We start from the raw sequence: 5,743 nt of genomic DNA, 5'->3' as shown, positions 1-5,743 counted from the left end.
GCTCCTTCTTGATGAGAGATGGGCGCCCAAAATACCCAAGAGAAAGAGAATATTTTGTGCATAAATGTATCAAGATACTTGCCAAAAGAAAAGAGGAAACAAATTTGCATGATGATGCTTAAGGGAATTCGGCCAAAGAGAGGAAACAAATTAGGAAACAAATCCCTTAAAGGAATTAAGACTTGGGCGCATATAGGAAAAAAGGGCAATAAGGGATTGCTCATGAATGCTTGGAAAAAAGAGGAAACTCCCATTTCTAAGGCTAACCCTTCTCCTACAAATAGGGCTCTCATTCTCATTGTTTTATCATCCCACACAAGTTAGAGATTGAGAGACTCTCTCTCTAGACATTGTGGCCGAAAATCCTCTCTCTCTCTCTCTAGTTTATTTTCGACTTTTTCTTGTCTTAGCACCTAGGTCCTCACTCGACCTAGTGTTTAGCTCTGCGACTTCGATACTCGTTCTTAAGTCGTAGCGTTTAAAAGTGCCCACTCACTGATTCCTTCTTTTCGAGTGATTTAGTGATAGAAACTTTCGTGGTTGCTCGAGGTGCCGAGGAAAGAAAGAGAGACGTGCTGCGAGGGGAGACGAGCGTTGCGAACTTTCCAAAAGCTTCTTCAAAGTTCAAGCTTCAAGAAAGGTTAGTAAACTCTTAGCTCATATTGGTTTTTAATTACATGTACTTGCACTTGTCTAGGTTAGTAAAAACTGTTTTACTTGTAAAAGAAAATTTTTAAAATTCCGCCGCTTACCGAAGCGTTAATTATTTTCTCAAACCCTAGATCGATTCCAACATGAAGACCCCTTGGCCGAGTGAGCATGCTTGAGTCGGACATTGACCCCCTCAATGGTTGGGTCGGCCAATGGCCGAGTGAACATGGTGGTGAGGTTCACTCGGCCATTGGCCGAGTGAAAAGCTTGGGCCGGCTAAGGTTCACTCGTCCATTGGCCGAGTGAACTGTTGGAAGGATCACTCGGCCAATGGCCGAGTGAACTGCATGGTCGGCTGAAAGGTTCACTCGGCCATTGGCCGAGTGAACTGCTGGAAGGTTCACTCGGCCAATGGCCGAGTGAACAGCATGGCCGGCTGAAAGGTTCACTCGGCCATTGGCCGAGTGAACTGCTGGAAGGTTCACTCGGCCATTGGCCGAGTGAACAGCCTGGCCGGCTGAGGATTTAACTCGGCCATTGGCCGAGTGAAGGAGTTGGACCTTCGGCCGGCCATTGGCCGGCTGACCCTTGGGTCGGCCATGGTCAGTTGAACCTGACCCTTGGGCCGACCATTGGCCGGCTGAACCTTGGGCCGGCCATGGGTTGGCTGGGCCTCGGGCCGGCCATGGCCGGCCGAGCCTTGGGCCGGCCAGTGGCCGAGGCAAGGTTTCGCCGTCCGAGGCCTCGCGCCGGTCGTGCGGGTCGAAGTGGCACCTTTGTCCTCGTCGGTCCGAGACGGGCCGATAACATTAGCCCCCCTAGTTTTCGGTCGAGCGTAGGTCGAGTGGAAACTCAATGCTTACGCCGGCGTGCGGACGCGGGACGAACGCTCTCGGGTTTGTGAGCGTGCCACAAAAAGGGCTTTTAATGCATCGCGAGGGAAAGCCTCTGCGCGTCGCGAGGGACGGCCTTTGTGCGTCGCGAGGGACGGCCTTTGTGCGTCGCGAGGGACGGCCTTTGTGCGTCGCGAGGGACGGCTTTTGTGCGTCACGAGGGACGGCTTTTGTTCCGGGTCGATCGTGCGTGGTTTATTTTCTCGACCTACCAATGAAGGCGTGATCGATTTGCACGGCTTTACTATGCATGGCTTATTTTCTCGACCTACCAATGAAGGCGTGATCGATTAGCACGACTTTATTGTGCGTGGCTTATTTTCTCGACCTACCAATGAAGGCGTGATCGATTAGCACGACTTTATTGTGAGTGGCTTATTTTCTCGACCTTCCAATGAAGGCGTGATCGATTTGCACGACTTGGGCCTCGGTGGGCCTCGATGTCACGCTTGTGTGACCGGGTTTTCCGTGGACGCTGGCTAGACCAGGTACGTCCGGCGGACGCAAGCCTTTGAAACCCATTTGTAACTCGCTGCCTTTCGGCTCACGAGCTGGGCGGCGAGCGCGATGCCACATTTGTGTGACCAGGCTTCCCGTGGACACTGGCTAGACCAGGTACGTCCGGCGGACACAAGCCTTTGAAACCCATTTGAAACTCGCTGCCTTTCGGCTCACGAGCTGGGCGGCGAGCGCGGTGCCACATTTGCGTGGCGAGGTTTCCCGTGGACGCTGGCTAGACCAGATACGTCCGGCGGACGCAAGCCTTTGAAACCCATTTGAAACTCTCTGCCTTTCGGCTCACGAGCTGGGCGGCGAGCGCGGAGCCACATTTGCGTGGCGAGGTTTCCCGTGGACGCTGGCTAGACCAGATACGTCCGGCGGACGCAAGCCTTTGAAACCCATTTGAAACTCGCTGCCTTTCGGCTCACGAGCTGGGCGGCGAGCCCGGAGCCATATTTGCGTGGCGAGGTTTCCCGTGGACGCTGGCTAGACCAGATACGTCCGGCGGACGCAAGCCTTTGAAACCCATTTGAAACTCGCTGCCTTTCGGCTCACGAGCTGGGCGGCGAGCGCGGAGCCATATTTGCGTGGCGAGGTTTCTCGTGGACGCTGGCTAGACCAAATACGTCCAGCGGACGCAAGCCTTTGAAACCCATTTGAAACTCGCTGCCTTTCGGCTCACGAGCTGGGCGGCGAGCGCGGACTCAGGACTCAACTCGAGGACTCATGTAGAGCCTGCACGAGAAGTTAGGTGAAGAGTCGGCACGAGGAGTATCTGTCGACTCATGGACTCGAACTCGAGTCGAGGAATGAACTCATCCCGAGGAGACATGTAGAGTCGGCACGAGGAGTATCAGTCAACTCGTGGACTCGAACTCGACTCGAGGAATGAACTCATCTCGAGGAGACATATAGAGTTGGCACGAGGAGTATCAGTCGACTCGTGGACTCGGGACTCACCTCGAGGACTCATGTAGAGCCTGCACGAGGATATACGTGAAGTGTCGGCACGAGGAGTATCAGTCGACTCGTGGACTCGAACTCGACTCGAGGAATGAACTCATCTCGAGGAGACATGTAGAGTCGGCACGAGGAGTATCATTCGACTCGTGGACTTGGGACTCAACTCGAGGACTCATGTAGAGCCTGCGCGAGGAGTTACGTGAAGAGTCGGCACGAGGAGTATCAGTCGACTCGTGGACTCGAACTCGACTCAAGGAATGAACTCATCTCGAGGAGACATGTAGAGTCGGCACGAGGAGTATCAGTCGACTGGTGGACTCGGGACTCAACTCGAGGACTCATGTAGAGCCTGCACGAGGAGTTACGTGAAGAGTCGGCACGAGGAGTATCAGTGGACTCGTGGACTCGAATTCGACTCGAGGAATGAACTCGTCTCGAGGAGACATGTAGAGTCGGCACGAGGAGTATCAGTCGACTCGTGGACTCGAACTCAACTCGAGGACTCATGTAGAGCCTGCACGACGAGTTACGCGAAGAGTCGGCACGAGGAGTATCAGTCGACTCGTGGACTCGAACTCGACTCGAGGAATGAACTCGTCTCGAGAAGACATGTAGAGTCGGCACGAGGAGTATCAGTCGACTCGTGGACTCGAACTCGACTCGAGGACTCATGTAGAGCCTGCACGAGGAGTTACGTGAAGAGTCGGCAGGAGGAGTATCAGTCGACTCATGGACTCGAACTCGACTCGAGGAATGAACTCATCTCGAGGAGACATGTAGAGTCGGCACGAGGAGTATCAGTCGACTCGTGGACTTGGGACTCAACTCGAGGACTCATGTAGAGCCTGCACGAGGAGTTACGTGAAGAGTCGGTGCGAGGAGTAACAGTCGACTCGTGGACTCGATCTCGACTCGAGGAATGAACTCATCTTGAGGAGACATGTAGAGTTGACACGAGGAGTATCAGTCGACTCGTGGACTCGGGACTCAACTCGAGGACTCATGTAGAGCCTGCACGAGGAGTTACGTGAAGAGTCGGCACGAGGAGTATCAGTCGACTCGTGGACTCGAACTCGACTCGAGGAATTAACTCGTCTCGAGGAGACACGTAGAGTCGGCACGAGGAGTATCAGTCGACTCGTGGACTCGAACTCGACTTGAGGACTCATGTAGAGCCTGCAGGAGGAGTTACGCGAAGAGTCGGCACGAGGAGTATCAGTAGACTCGTGGACTCGAACTCGACTCGTGGAATGAACTCGTCTCGAGGAGACATGTAGAGTCGGCACGAGGAGTATCAGTCGACTCGTGGACTCGAACTCGACTCGAGGACTCATGTAGAGCCTGCACGAGGAGTTACGTGAAGAGTCGGCACGAGGAGTATCAGTCGACTCGTGGACTCGAACTCGACTCGAGGAATGAACTCGTCTCGAGGAGACATGTAGAGTCGGCACGAGGAGTATCAGTCGACTCGTGGACTCGAACTCGACTCGAGGACTCATGTAGAGCCTACACGTGGAGTTACGCGAAGAGTTGGCACGAGGAGTATCAGTCGACTCGTGGACTCGAACTCGACTCGAGGAATGAACTCATCTCGAAGAGTTATGTGAAGATATTCTCTCTCTGGGATCTCCAGCCTGACCATCGGACCCTTGGGACTTCTTCTTTTTTTTTTTCTTGAGTTGTTTTTGTTGGAATCGATCTAGGGTTTAAGAAAATAATTAACGCTTCGGTAAGCGGCGGAATTTTAAAAATTTTCTTTTACAAGTAAAAACAGTTTTTTACTAACCTAGACAGAGAGCAAGTACATATAAATAAAAACTATTATGAGCTAAGAAGTTTACTAACCTTTCTTGAAGCTTGAACTTTGAGAAGCTTTTGGAAAGTTGCAACGCTCGTCTCCCACGCAGCACGTCTCTCTTTCTTTCGTCGGCACCTCGAGCAACAACGATAGTTTCTATCACTAAATCACTCGAAATAAAAGGAATCAGTGAGTGGGCACTTTTAAACACTACGACTTAAAAACGAGTCTTGAAGTCGCAGAGCTAAACTCTAGGTCAAATGAGGACCTAGGTGCCAAAACAATAAAACGAAATTTACTAGAGAGAGAGAGGAGAGGGGCGGCCACAAGTTCTAGAGAGAGAGACTCTCAATCTCTAACTTATGTGGAATGAATGAAATGAGAAGAATACGGCTCCTATTTATAGGAGAGGCTTTACCTTCAATAAGGTAGTTTCCTCTTCTTTAGAATATCACATATTCATGAGGAAATAATCCTTATTTCCTTTTCTCATTTTGGGCGTGTAAGCCTTGCCATCTAGAAGCAAATTTGTTTCCTATTTTGCTTGCCTTGGGCGCCCATGTCATACTCTCCTAGAGGAAATTTGTTTCCTCTTTTTCTTTTGGCAAGTATCTTCATACATTAATGCACAAAATAAACTCTCTTTCACACTAAGGGTTGCACGAAATTTGGTCTCCCATTCACTTGGGTTGGACGGCCAAAAGCCTTCTAGAAAGGCTTTCTAGGTTTTCTTTTAATTGTTCATGACAACATAAGAAAAGCCCATTAAGAATTTTCTAGTGAAATTCTATGAAATGAAATTAATTCACAAGGCCCAATAAACATGTTATGGCCGTGTGATATAATATGTCATCATATGACATTGTCAAAAAATTTATTGACATTCATTTCATGCCATGTCCAAAAAGACAAAATTACCCTTTCGACAATTTTCGTT

Source organism: Urtica dioica, chromosome 8, assembly GCF_054948205.1.
Source record: "Urtica dioica subsp. dioica isolate 48M chromosome 8, U.dioica_male_clone48M_v1_H2, whole genome shotgun sequence".
In the NCBI taxonomy this organism is placed as follows: domain Eukaryota; kingdom Viridiplantae; phylum Streptophyta; class Magnoliopsida; order Rosales; family Urticaceae; genus Urtica; species Urtica dioica.
This window is presented reverse-complemented; position numbering follows the sequence as displayed.